Source organism: Schistocerca cancellata, chromosome 1 (assembly GCF_023864275.1).
Source record: "Schistocerca cancellata isolate TAMUIC-IGC-003103 chromosome 1, iqSchCanc2.1, whole genome shotgun sequence".
NCBI classification, from domain to species: domain Eukaryota; kingdom Metazoa; phylum Arthropoda; class Insecta; order Orthoptera; family Acrididae; genus Schistocerca; species Schistocerca cancellata.
This window is the reverse complement of record NC_064626.1, coordinates 694,782,085-694,796,386: the sequence shown is the minus strand read 5'-3', so window position 1 is coordinate 694,796,386 and position 14,302 is coordinate 694,782,085. Positions and strand designations below refer to the sequence as shown.

The 14,302-nt window shown below is 45.2% G+C and overlaps 1 non-coding gene across 1 annotated transcript; it reads left to right on the top strand.

Moving 5' to 3' along the window:
* Window positions 1-13,636: 13,636 nt before the first annotated feature.
* Trnas-uga (transfer RNA serine (anticodon UGA)) lies at window positions 13,637-13,708 on the top strand. Its single transcript has one exon. It is a non-coding gene; the product is annotated as a tRNA-Ser (tRNA).
* Window positions 13,709-14,302: the final 594 nt, after the last annotated feature.

The following is a 14,302-nucleotide window of genomic DNA, read 5'->3' as shown; positions in this document are numbered from 1 at the left end:
ACGGACATATATTACTCACTAAAATGCATTATCAGTCTAATGATTGAATAATGAAGAAATTGTGATACTTACAAAATTTGAAATTATTTTGTGAGCCAAACACTGGCCATGTCACAGATTAAAAATTAAAACATTAAAGACGCATAATCATAAGATTATGTCAGTCAAAATTAAAACCATTAGGGCGAACGTAGACGGAGCTGCGCCGGCCATAAATCAGGACCACACGTAAGCGGCTCGAAAACTAGGCGTCGTGAGCAGTTACGCGGCGAGGCTCGGCCGCGGCCAAGCGCATGCGCAAGCGCAAGCGCAGGGGCGAGAGACAAACTGTCTCAAAATTACTTAGACCAAATATACATATAAGCAAAATGTGACAAAGTTGTCCTACAATTGGACAAACCTATCTATTGGTATGGCAACATTAAACAATTTACCTGTTGTTGCCGAGCCTCGCCGCGTAACTGCTCACGACGCCTAGTTTTCGAGCCGCTTACGTGTGGTCCTGATTTATGGCCGGCGCAGCTCCGTCTACGTTCGCCCTAATGGTTTTAATTTTGACTGACATAATCTTATGATTATGCGTCTTTAATGTTTTAATTTTTAATCTGTGACATGGCCAGTGTTTGGCTCACAAAATAATTTCATTGTTGTAAGTATCACAATTTCTTCATTATTCAATCATTAGACTGATAATGCATTTTAGTGAGTAATATATGTCCGTATGTGGTTTAATTTATAGGTTCTGAAGAAGATTCCATTACTGGAATCGAAACCTAGGTAAACGAGTAAAATTACCTTGCAACTGAAGGCTGAAAAAATTGTTTATTTGCTGTACATTTCACAGTTGCTGACACGCTGCAATATGTTAAAGATTTTTACATTCATCCTTAATCGGATTTGTGTTTCCCGTGCCACCCTTAACAGGTTCTGGGAGTTCCTGACGTCATACTTACCTACGTGATTCTGTACTTAATCTACGATTTCAAGGTTATAGGACAATAAGTTGTCCATAAACTATATTTACAACAATGAGAAGCAGCAAATGTTTTTAAATCAAATCCTACTATAGAAACAGGTGGCCACTTGCTACTGCTTCAGGATGTACGATTTCAGTATACACTGAGGTAACAAAAGTCAAAGGATAGCGATATCAACACATACATATGACGGTAGTATCGCGCACACAAGGTATAAAATGGCAGTGCATTGGAGGAGCTGTCATTTGTACTCAGGTGATTCATGTGAAAAGGTTTCGGTCGTGATTATGGCTGCACGATGGGATTTAACAGACTTCGAACGCGGAATGGTAATTGGAGCTAGACACATGGGACATTCCATTCCGAACATGGTTAGGGAATTCAATATTCCGCGATCCATAGTGTCAAGAGTGTGCCGAGAATAGTAAATTTTCAGGCTTTATCTACCACCACGGACAGCGCAGTGGCCGACGGCCTTCACTTAACGACCGAGAACAGCGGCGTTCGCGTAGAGTTCTCACTGCTAAAAGAAAGGAGCACTGCGTGGAATAACCGTAAAAGCCAATGCGGGACTTACTGTGAACGTATCCGTTAGGACAGGGCGGCGACATTTGGCGTTAACGGGCTATGGCAGCAGACGACAGACGCGAGTGCCTTTGAATAGTAACGCGACTTCACCTGCAGCGCGTCTCCCGGGCTCGTGACTGTATTGATTGGACCCTAGACGACTGAAAATCTGTAGCCTGCTGAGGTGAATCCCTTTTTCAGTGGGTAAGGGCTGATGGTGAGGTTCGAGTGTAAGACAGACCCTACGAAGCTGCGAATCCAAATTGTCAATAGGGCAAGTTTGTGGTGACTCTAAAATGGTGAGTGCTGCCTTTACATGAAATGGACTGGGTCCTCTGATCCAACTGACACGATCATTGACTGGAAATGGTTACGTTTGGGTATCTGGAGACCATTTGCAGCCATTTATGGACTCCATGCTCCTCAACATGTCACTGGGCCCCGTCCGCGATTGGTTTGAACAACATTCTCAGCAGTTAGAGCGAATGATTTGCCTATCCAGAGCGCCAGACATGAACCCCGTCGAATATTTATGAGACATAATCGAGGGGTCAGTTGGTGCACAAAGTTTTCCACCGGGAACACTCTCGCTATTATGGACGGCTATAGAGGCAGCATGGCTGGGGGCCTCCAACGGCTTGTTGAGTCCATGCCACGTCGAGCTCCTGCACTACGCCGGGCAAAAGGAGGTCCGACACGATAGCAGGCGATGCTACGTGCGCAGCTCGTGTTCTTGCGGTAGAGTTCTCGCTTCCCGCGCACGCGGTCACGGGTTCGATTCCCGGCGGGATCAGGTATTTTCTCTGCCTGCAGATGACTGGGTGTTGTGTGTGTCCTTTAACATCATTTCATCATCACTGACTCGCAAGTCACCCAATGGTAAGCGTAAGGAGATTAGCGACGCAGCCTTCTGCATCACGTCTGCAGCACTTTTTTACGTTTCCCCATATAGACTCCCTCGGTGTAGGAACGTGCCGAGATATTGTTTTCTTTACTCAGAGCACGATGCGGTGCTAGATACATCTATTTTTGTTGTGGTATAAAGTAAAACCAAATTAAGAATGTATTAAAAACAGTAAATAAAAATAATCAAATAAATAATAATTCCCACAAAAGATTTCCCCTTCCCATCCCCGAATCCTAGACGGACGAGGGGGACACTGTGACCAGGCCTCGGGTTACGACCCCTGATCGCTCTGTCGCTCTGCCTTCCCCGCCCTCCCTCACCTCCCACCTCCGACCCTTACGCCAGATGTCTCGAGTTCGATTCCTACCCCAGAACTTTTTCTTTCCTTCTGTTTCATTTTCTTTTGTTACGCCACAAATTATTAAAAAAATGGCGTCAACTAAAAAAAAAGAAAAAAAGAAAAAAGACTTCCAATACGCCGGCCGAACTCCCCTGCATGGGGTTCGCAGCCAACAATACCATACGATCATTTCATTTTTTCAGGAAATGATATCGCGTGATTTTTGTCGCTTCAGTGTATTCTTGTAACTGTGAAGACGATATCTTCACATCAAGCAATTCTTCAGGAAATAGATTCCTTTATTACTGTGAAATCGCTTGTTTGCTGGTAGCTCAACGTTGAACACAAGTGGCGTTGATACGAGAGAGAGAGAGATATTCCACACAGCTACATCAGAATGTGACCCTCTTACGGCAGGTACTGAGGCGTCGTGGTTCCAGCGAATCTCCGCGTGCCACACATCCGTTTTGACTCATCCCTCGCTACAGTAGATTCTTCACGAAGAACAGGAATTCCATTCGTACAAAACAATGGTTGTTCAGAACCCGATCGAAGATGATCAAGCACTTTTATCAATGAATGCTTGCATTTAAGGAAGTTGCTAATGAACACGCTTTCGTTTTATCTATCATTTTTTCCCTATACTCCCATGTTAGCAGAGAGAATTGCTTTGGCTCTCGGCCGATTATAGAGCCCGGAGAGTTCCAATCAGTTCCTAACAAGCTCAAATTGGGCAGAATGCGTTCTTAATTTGGAACTGCAACCAAGGATAACTCTTGAAAAACGTTGGTCGGAGCCAGGGAATTAGAAATATTTTAAGTTCGATGTCTGTGACGCAGTCAAAAATATGATCGCGTGTGCATGTGTGTGTGTGTGTGTGTGTGTGTGTGTGTGTGTGTGTGTGTGTATAAGACAGTAGAAGACTTGCTTCATGCCTATGGTGCAGGTGATATACACTCCTGGAAATTCAAATAAGAACACCGTGAATTCATTGTCCCAGGAAGGGGAAACTTTATTGACACATTCCTGGGGTCAGATACATCACATGATCACACTGACAGAACCACAGGCACATAGACACAGGCAACAGAGCATGCACAATGTCGGCACTAGTACAGTGTATATCCACCTTTCGCAGCAATGCAGGCTGCTATTCTCCCATGGAGACGATCGTAGAGATGCTGGATGTAGTCCTGTGGAACGGCTTGCCATGCCATTTCCACCTGGCGCCTCAGTTGGACCAGCGTTCGTGCTGGACGTGCAGACCGCTTGAGACGACGCTTCATCCAGTCCCAAACATGCTCAATGGGGGACAGATCCGGAGATCTTGCTGGCCAGGGTAGTTGACTTACACCTTCTAGAGCACGTTGGGTGGCACGGGATACATGCGGACGTGCATTGTCCTGTTGGAACAGCAAGTTCCCTTGCCGGTCTAGGAATGGTAGAACGATGGGTTCGATGACGGTTTGGATGTACCGTGCACTATTCAGTGTCCCCTCGACGATCACCAGTGGTGTACGGCCAGTGTAGGAGATCGCTCCCCACACCATGATGCCGGGTGTTGGCCCTGTGTGCCTCGGTCGTATGCAGTCCTGATTGTGGCGCTCACCTGCACGGCGCCAAACACGCATACGACCATCATTGGCACCAAGGCAGAAGCGACTCTCATCGCTGAAGTCGACACGTCTCCATTCGTCCCTCCATTCACGCCTGTCGCGACACCACTGGAGGCGGGCTGCACGATGTTGGGGCGTGAGCGGAAGACGGCCTAACGGTGTGCGGGACCGTAGCCCAGCTTCATGGAGACGGTTGCGAATGGTCCTCGCCGATACCCCAGGAGCAACAGTGTCCCTAATTTGCTGGGAAGTGGCGGTGCGGTCCCCTACGGCACTGCGTAGGATCCTACGGTCTTGGCGTGCATCCGTGAGTCGCTGCGGTCGGTCCCAGGTCGACGGGCACGTGCACCTTCCGCCGACCACTGGCGACAACATCGATGTACTGTGGAGACCTCACGCCCCACGTGTTGAGCAATTCGGCGGTACGTCCACCCGGCCTCCCGCATGCCCACTATACGCCCTCGCTCAAAGTCCGTCAACTGCACATACGGTTCACGTCCACGCTGTCGCGGCATGCTACCAGTGTTAAAGACTGCGATGGAGCTCCGTATGCCACGGGAAACTGGCTGACACTGACGGCGGCGGTGCACAAATGCTGCGCAGCTAGCGCCATTCGACGGCCAACACCGCGGTTCCTGGTGTGTCCGCTGTGCCGTGCGTGTGATCATTGCTTGTACAGCCCTCTCGCAGTGTCCGGAGCAAGTATGGTGGGTCTGACACACCGGTGTCAATGTGTTCTTTTTTCCATTTCCAGGAGTGTATATGGACTTGATTATGTGAATAAATAAAAATAAATTTGATCAGTGAAACACATGCGGGAATTTCTACAGTAAGCTGTTCACATCTTAAAGGTTACAGTCTGGTGCGATATTTCGCATGGTGGGCATGTTAAGCTTCTCTTATTTCGCCGGCCGGAGTGGCCATGCGGTTCTAGGCGCTGCAGTCCGGAACCGAGCGACCGCTACGGTCGCAGGTTCGAATCCTGCCTCGGGCATGGATGTGTGTGATGTCCTTAGGTTAGTTAGGTTTCATTAGTTCTAAGTTCTAGGCGACTGATGACCTCAGAAGTTAAGTCGCATAATGCTCAGAGCCATTTGAACCATTTCTCTTATTTCGAGAAGAAAATACTCCAGTAAGAATGAATTCAGGGCGCTATGCTGGCTTGTTGCATAAACAATGAAATGGGATGTTGCTGATGCAGAATTATCACTCTTGGAGAAAATTGGAAAAATTAAGCTCTTGAAGTTACTTATTACGGGTCCTGGTATAAATGCTGTGAAAGATCCGCAGCTGCCAGGATGGTTGGTCAAAGCATCTATGCTTCTCAAATGAGCTCCAAGGAAGTAGATAAGCAAGAAAAGGAAGCATCCTAAACTACAGGACGAACTGAAGGTGGTCACCATTGTGTGGCAGGCTGTTTTCGAAGGTGGAAACACATATACAATTTTTTGGTTTTAATAATAATTCTCAGCTTGTGCTGTTTCTGAAAAACTACAATTTTTTGACACGCTTCTACTTGTTTCTCAGTCTGTCCTAAAACAAAAGCGCTCAAATTTTCAGAAATGGTTCAGCACTACTACTGACGCAGGGTTACTGAAAAATATTACATCTATGTTATGGCATGCTTTCTCGGCGTATTCCAATAATGAAATCTTCTCAGGAGATCAGCTGAAGGGTGACGTCGTCTTGTCGCAACGTTTCGACGAGTTTCGTACCCATCATATTAGTTAAAAAATTATGGAGGATTATTTTAAAACTATGTATAAAAACATATCTCAATTAAAAAGTCTTAACTCTTAATTGTAAGATAGAAATGTTCATTTTCTACTTCAGTTTATTCAAAACATATAACAAGGTATAACAATTTCATACCTTTCCCAGTGCCGTTAAATAATGTTGACTGGAATACTTTTTTTTGAAATTGTGAAGGTAGTAACGACAAAATACAGGGAGAATTAAGTTATCTGTAGCTCGAACAGAAATCAAACTGAACTTACACATCTCTATCAATACCGGTACTCCACTAGCCATCTGACGGTGTGGGCGGAGGATATTTCTGGTACCACTAATTGACTGCACCTTTCCCGTTCTGATAGCTAGAAGCGCGTGGGATGAATGATTGTCGATAAGCCTCTGTATTGGTTCTAATTTCTGGAATTTTCTCGTCGTGGTCATTTCGCGATATGTATGTGGGAGGAAGTAATACGTTGTCCGACTATTCCCAGAAGGTACTCTCTCGAAATTTCATTAGTAAACCTGTTCGTGATGCACAACATCTCTCTTGTAGAGTCTGCCACTGGAGTTTGTTGAGCCTCTCTGTAACACCTTCATTTACTTTGAAAAGGCTTTCGACTCTGTCAATCGTAGAGTCATGTGGGATACTCATGCAAAATGTGGCATTCCAACAAAGATTAAGCCGGCCGAAGTGGCCGTGCGGTTAAAGGCGCTGCAGTCTGGAACCGCAAGACCGCTACGGTCGCAGGTTCGAATCCTGCCTCGGGCATGGATGTTTGTGATGTCCTTAGGTTAGTTAGGTTTAACTAGTTCTAACTTCTAGGGGACTAATGACCTCAGCAGTTGAGTCCTATAGTGCTCAGAGCCATTTGAACCATTTGAACAAAGATTAACATCATCAAGGAAATGTATGAAGACTATGAATGCCAAGTACTACATAATGGAGAACCAACAGAGCCTTTACAAGTTAATTCGGGAGTACGACAAGGGGGGATTCTTTCGTCAACACTATTTCTTTTGGTGTTGGACCATGTGATGAAGAGAGTGATGGGGGGGGGGGGGGTTCGAAAGAGAGATGTACAATGGGGGATGCGGGATAGGCTCGAAGATCTAGATTTCGCAGACGACATTTGCTTAATGGTACGATATCGAGACATCGAAGAGAAACTGGCCAGGTTACAGAGAGAGGCGGAAGTTGTAGGCCTCAAGATAAATGTTCGCAAAACTAAAGAAATGCGGATAAATTCGACCATCACGAATAGGCTGGCCATTAATGTAGACGACGTAGAACAGGTCCAATCTTTCCTCTATCTCGGAAGTATAGTCACGACTACAGGAGGCGCTGAGGAGGACGTCCGTGGTCGCATCCGCAAAGCAAATGGTGCATTTGTACAACTGTACCCTGTCTGGAGAAATAGGAACGTCTCAAAGAAGACCAAACTCCGGCTTTTCAATAGCAATGTGAAGGCTGTTCTGTTATATGGGTGCGAAACTCGGAAGGTGACTAACCATATCAAAAACCAGCTTCAAGTTTTTATCAATCGCTGTCTCCGGCGTATTTTAAATGTGAGATGGTCAGATATAATGACAAATGAAGATACTTGGAGGGGGACAAATCATCAACCAATCAATATACAAATCAAAGAAAGAAAATGGAACTGGATTGGTCATACATTGAGGAAACCATATGGAGCTATTGAAAGGATGGCTTTGGATTGGAACCCTCAAGGAGTTAGAAAACGTGGTCGTCCCAAACAGACGTGGAAAAGGACGATCGGGAGAAAAGCTGCAAAGGATGGGAAAACCTGGAGTGAAGTGAAGAGACTTGCTAGAAATCGTACCAGGTGGAGGAATTTCGTCACGGCCCTATGATCCAGAGAGAACGACGGGAACTAAGCTAAGCTCTGTAACACTCTAGCGCCAACTAAACGATCCCGTGACGAAACGCCAACTGTTAATTGGATCTTCACTACTTCTTCTGTCAGTCCTGCCTGCTAGGGTCCCTGACCGATGAACAAAACTCAAAAATCGGTCGAATAAGCGCCTTGTAAGCTACTTCTCTCGTGGATGAATTACATTTCCCTAAGGTTCTTCCTATGAATTCCAGTCTACCATCTGCCGTTCCCATTACCTGTTTTATATGGTCACTCCATTTCAGGTCACTCTGAATAGTTACTTATAGATGTTTTACGAAGATTCCGTTTCCAGCAATTTTTCATCAGTAATGTAGTTGTGTAGTAATGGATTTCTTTTCGTATTTATGCGCAATATTTTACATTTACATACGTCCAGGATCAGCCGGCAGGTTCTGCACCATTCATCAATCTTCTGTAGGTCATTCTGCAAGTCGGCACTGCCTTCCGGCGTTGCTACTTTTTTGTGGATAATAGCATCATCTGCGAATAGTCTTAACGAGCTTCCGATGCTTTCTATTACATAATCTATATACAATGTAAACAGTGACGGTCCTATCACAGTTTCATGAGATTATCCGGAAATTAGCTTTTCATTGTCGATTTTGTTACATCAAGATATAATTCGCAAGATCTCTGCTTGCGGAATTCAGGTTGATTTTTAAAGAGGAGATTTCCTTTCTCCAAAAACGTCATAATTCTTGAGCATAAAACATGTTCCATAATCCTACAACACATTGACGTCATCGATATAGACCTATGGTTATGTGCAAGTCCTACGAACCTTCTTGAAGACGGGAATGACAAGCGCTTTATTTTCCACTCGCTGGGTACCCTTCGTTGCTCCAGCGAACTACAGTAAATTGCTGCTAGAAGGGGAGCAAGTTCTTATGCATAATCTCTGTAGAATCTCACAGGAATCTCATCTGGTCGTGATGGCTTTCCACTACTAAGTGATTGTAGTTGCTTTTCTATTCCGCGATCGACTGTCTATGTGCCGTTTTGATGTTCGTACGTTGACTGAAAGGACGGACTGTATTACGATCTTCCGCGGTGAAACAATTTCGGAAGACCGAATTCAGTATTTCTGCCTTCTCTCTGTCATCTTCCGCTTCGGTGCCTGTATGGTCAATGGATAACTGAATAGACGATTTGTAACCGCTTAATGATTTTAAGGAGGACTAAACCTCTTAAGAATTTTAGTCAAATAGGTTTTGACAAAATTTTACTTTCTAAGTCACTGAATGCTTCTGCCATTGCTCTCCTTACGCTCATTTTCGTTTCATTCAGCTTTTATTTGTCACCTAGGTTTTATTCTCTCTTGAATCTGCGTTGAAGCTCTCTTTGTTTACTTAACAACTTTCTAATACGGCTGCTACCTACGGGGCGTTTTTCCCATCCCTTCTAAGAGTCGAAGGAAGCAGTAATTGAGAATGGAACGAGGTAGAGCTGTAGACTATGCCGCATGTTATTCAGTCTCCTTGCGCAAGGGAAACGAAACAAACTTGGAAATGGAAATCCAGAAAGAAGAAATGAAAACTTTTAGGTTCATTGATGGCACTGTAATCCTGTCAAGAGACTGCAAAGGACATGAATAGATGTATAATTTAATGAGAAGAAGTTTCATAATGGAGATCATTGAAAGTAAAGCAAAGGGAATGGAGTGTAGTCCAGTTAAGTCAGGAAACGAGACACTGAAAGTAGCAGAATATTTTTCATGTTTGGGCAACAAAATAACTGAGTGCACCCCGCTTGCCGAAAGAAGATATAAAATGCCGTCTGGCAATAGCAAGAAAAGCTTTTCGAGAAACTCACGAACATCGAATATAAATTTAACTATAAATCGCAGTGAGAGTAACGCGAAGAAAGACGTAAGTAATGAGAAGTAGCAGAAATGAGAACACGAGAAACTTAATATCAGGATTGATGGTCACGAAATAGATGAAGTTAAGGAATTCTGCTACCTAGACAGCAAAATCACCAATGACGGACGGAGCAAAGAGGACATCAACAGCAGACTAACTAAGGGCATACCTGACTAAGAAAAGTCTACTAGTAGACATAGGCCTTAATCTGAGGAAGAAATTTCTGAGAATGCATGTTTGGAGCATAGCATTGTATGCTAGTAAATCTGGACTGTGGGAAAATCGGATCAGAAGAGAATCGAAGCATTTGAGGTGTGGTTCTACAGATGAATGTTGAAAATTAGGTGGAGTCATAAGGTCATGAAGGAGGAGGTTCACCGCAGAATTGGTGGAAAGGAATATGTGGAAAACACTGAAAAGGAGAAGGGACAGGATAACAGGACATCTGAAACTTCCTGGCAGATTAAAACTGTGTGCCGGACCGAGACTCGAACTCCTGACCTTTGTCTTTCGCGGGAAAGTGCTCTACCATCTGAGCTACCCAAGCACGACTCAGGACCCGTCCTCACAACTTCAGTTCTGCCAGTACCTCGTCTCTCATTCTGGTAACGGGGCATCTGTTAAGAATACATGGTACTAGACGGAGCTGTAGAGAACAAAAACTGTTGAGGAAGATAGAGATTGGAATACATCCAGAAAATAACTGAGGACGTAGGTTGCAAGTGCTACTCTGAGTGAAGATGTTGGCACGGGAGAGGAATTCGTGGTGGGCCGCATTAAACCTGTCAGATGACTGATGACGCAAAAAAAAAAAAAAAAAAAAAAAAAAATATTGCAGCTTTATACGGAAGACGCTGAAGGTTGTAAAAGAAGATCGGATAAATCAGGATGAGATATTGAATCGAATAGGGGAGAAAATACGTTTATGGCAGAAGCTGACTAGAAGAAGAATTGGTTGATAGAACGCATCCTGAGGTATCAGAGGAGAATAAAAACTACAAAGGGCGATAGTAAACTTATTCACATGGATGTAGGTTGCAGTAGTTAGATGGTGGAGCTTGCTCAGTATAGACTGGCAGGGAGAGCTGCTTGTCTTTGGACTGAAGATCAAAGTACAACCACAGTTATTGCATGATTTTACCCCGTTTAATACCCCTGATGAAGTAGCATCAAACCAGTCGAAACAATGGTGATTCTGGAACCGAGATAATGAATCTATGCCTAAAATATGCATTTGTGTAGATTGTATTGCTAATAGTATATACACTGAAAATCCGGTTTACACTTGAAAATGAAAAATCAGTTTTGTTCAAGCACATTTCGGAATATCAAGCAGAGATAAGGATCATCCATCGGGCAATGAAACAGTTTGCTTGTCCTCGGAAGCCCGTATTTCCTTATCGCTGATTCACTGTTCGTAGATTGCTTTCTGCAGAGTGAGCGGGTACTTAATATGGGGCGAGCTGTGCCCGCGCCTCACAGGATTAGCACTCAAGACGGGCACGCGTTCGTCGCGTGTCAGCCGCGGGTGTCCCCTGCCCAGACCCTCTTGTCGCGCTTTCTGCCTGGCGGCCACTGTAGCAGCAGAGAGCCGCGCGGCGCGCGCCTGCCGCGTCAGGTGTGCGCGCAAAAAACAGCCGCGCACGTGCCCAGGGACAACCAGGACGAGCTTTCAATAAGAGCTGCCACTCCTCCGCCGTCGTTGGTTTGATAAACAGTAGCGAGTCATCTAGTACGTGGATACGGACACATCGTGTAGTTGGGTGCCAGGGCGCTTCCCCCCATTCTCTGCTAGCTTTATTCAACGGTGCTGTTTTCTGACGACAGCAGTCCTGGCACGTGTCGCTGGAGACACGAGAGTATCTTACTAGAGCGCTCCCGTGGACCAGCTGACGTACAGCTGTCACACATTGTGCCTGGGCGTTGACAAAATCTCGTGCACTCCTCGCAGAACCGAGTTTTATCGCAGTGGAACTCCTCTTCACAATTTTGCGTCGCCAGGTATAACAGAAAATCGAACAGTATGGCTCTAGACATTTACTCTTCAGTCGCTTCATGGTTTACTCTATAGTTGCTTCAGGAATTCAGTGTTTGTTTTTACACTGAAGAGCAAAGAAACTGAAACACCTACCTAATATCGTGCAGAGCCCCGCGAGCACGCAGATGTGCCGCAACACAACGTGAAATGGACTCGACTAATGTCTGAAGCAGTGCTGGAGGGAACTGACATCATGAATCCTGCAGGGCTGTCCATAAATCCGTAATACTACGAGAGGGTGGGGATTTCTTCTGTAGAGCAAGTTGCAAATCATCCCAGATATGCTCAATAATGTTCCTGTCTGGGGGGTTTGGTGGCCAGCGGAAGTGTTAAACTCGTACGAGTGTTCCTGTAGCCACTCCAGCAATTCTGGACGTGTGGGGTGTCGCATTGTCCTGCTGGAATTGCCAAGGTCCGTCGGAATGCACAATGGACGTGAATGGATGCAGGTGATCTGACTGGAAGCTTACGTACGTGTCACTTGTCAGAATCGTATGTAGACGTATCACGGGTCCCATATCACTCCAACTGCACACGCCCCACACCATTACAGAGGCTCCAGCCGCTTTAACAGTTCCCTGCTGACATCCAGGGTCCATGGCTTCATGAGGTTGTTTCCATACCCGTGCACGTCCATCTGTACGATACAATTTCAAACGAGACTGCTCCAACCAGGCAACATGTTTCCAGTCATCAGCAGTCCAATTTCGGTGTTGAATGCCCAGGCGAGGCGCAAAGCTTTGTGTCGTGCAGTCATCAAGGGTACACGAGTGAGCCTGCAGCTCCGAAAGCCCATATCGATGAGGTTTGGTTGAATGTTTCGCACGCTGACACTTGCTGATGGCCCAGCATTGAAATCTGCTGCAATTTGCGGAAGGATTCCACTTCTGTCACGTTGAATGATTCTCTTCAGTGGTCGTTGGCATCGTTCTTGCTTGATCTTTTTCCGGCCGCAACGATGTAGGAGATTCAATGTTTTACAGAATTCCTCATATTCACGGTACACTCGTGAGATGGTCGTACGGGAAAATCCCCACTTCATCGCCGCCTCGGAGATGCTGTGTTCCATCGCTCGTGCGCTGTAACACCACGTTCAAACTCACTTAAATCTTGATAACCTGCCATTGTAGCAGCAGCAACCGACCTAATAACTGCGCCAGACCCTCGTTGTCTTATACAGGCGTTGCCAACCGCAGCGCCGTATTCTACCTGTTTACATATCTCTGTATTTGAATACGCATGCCTGTACCAGTTTCTTTGGCGTTTCAGTGTATATGGCTGTATAAAGGTGAATTTCCTCAGCAGGTAGCTTCGAGTGCCATTAGTGAGTTAACGCTATATTCCGGTTGCGGTCATCAGTCTGAGGACTGGTTTGAAGCAGCTCTCCATGCCTGTATAACCTGTCCAGGCCTCTTCATCTCTGTATGTAGCAACTTCTGCAACCTATATCGATTCGAACATGCTTACTGTCGTCCAGCCTTGGTATAATTAAACTACATGGTTTCAAACGTCTTTTCAAGTCTCAAACGCCTATGATGCATACACGCAGACTGAAGCAATAAATGAAAGTTTGTATGAAGGCCGGGATTCGAACCCAAGTGGGCGGAGGCGTGAATGGGAATTTGGTTTGAGGAGGGAGGCGTGCTAGGGTAGTCCGTGCTGGGGTGCAAAACCAGTATGCCAGGGTAGCGCAGTGGTTAGCGCATCTGCCTTGAGAACAGGAGACCTGGGTTCAAATGCCAACCTTGACACAAATTTTCATTCATAGCTTCAGTCTGCGTTTACACATCATAACCCTTGTTCTCCCCATACACATTTTACTCGTTACAATTCCCTCCATTACCAAGCTGACAATGCCTTGATTCTTCTGAATGTGTCCAACCAAACGACCTCTTCAAATCGTATTGCTACAACGCTCTTTTCTCCCCAATTCGATTCAGGATATCTCATTACTTGTATGATTATTCATCCAGTCTTCGATATTCTCCTGTAGCACCACATTTTCTTCTTGAAACGAATGTCTGGCGTCCACATTCTCGTTTCACTTACTTACAGGGCTACACTCTAGACAAATACACTCAGTAAAGAATTCTCGATACCGAAATTTCTCATTTTCAGAAATGTTTTTCTTGCTATTGTCAGTCTGCGTTTTGTATGCTCATCAGTTATTTTGCTACTAAATAGCAAACCTTGTGCACTCAGTCTCCCTTCCTAATGCAATTCCACCTGATTTAATTCGACTGTATTTCATTACACTTGTTTTACTTTTGTTGATATCATCTAATAACCTTTCTTCAAAACACTATTCATTCCGTTCAGCTAATCATCCAAGGCCTTTGGTGTCT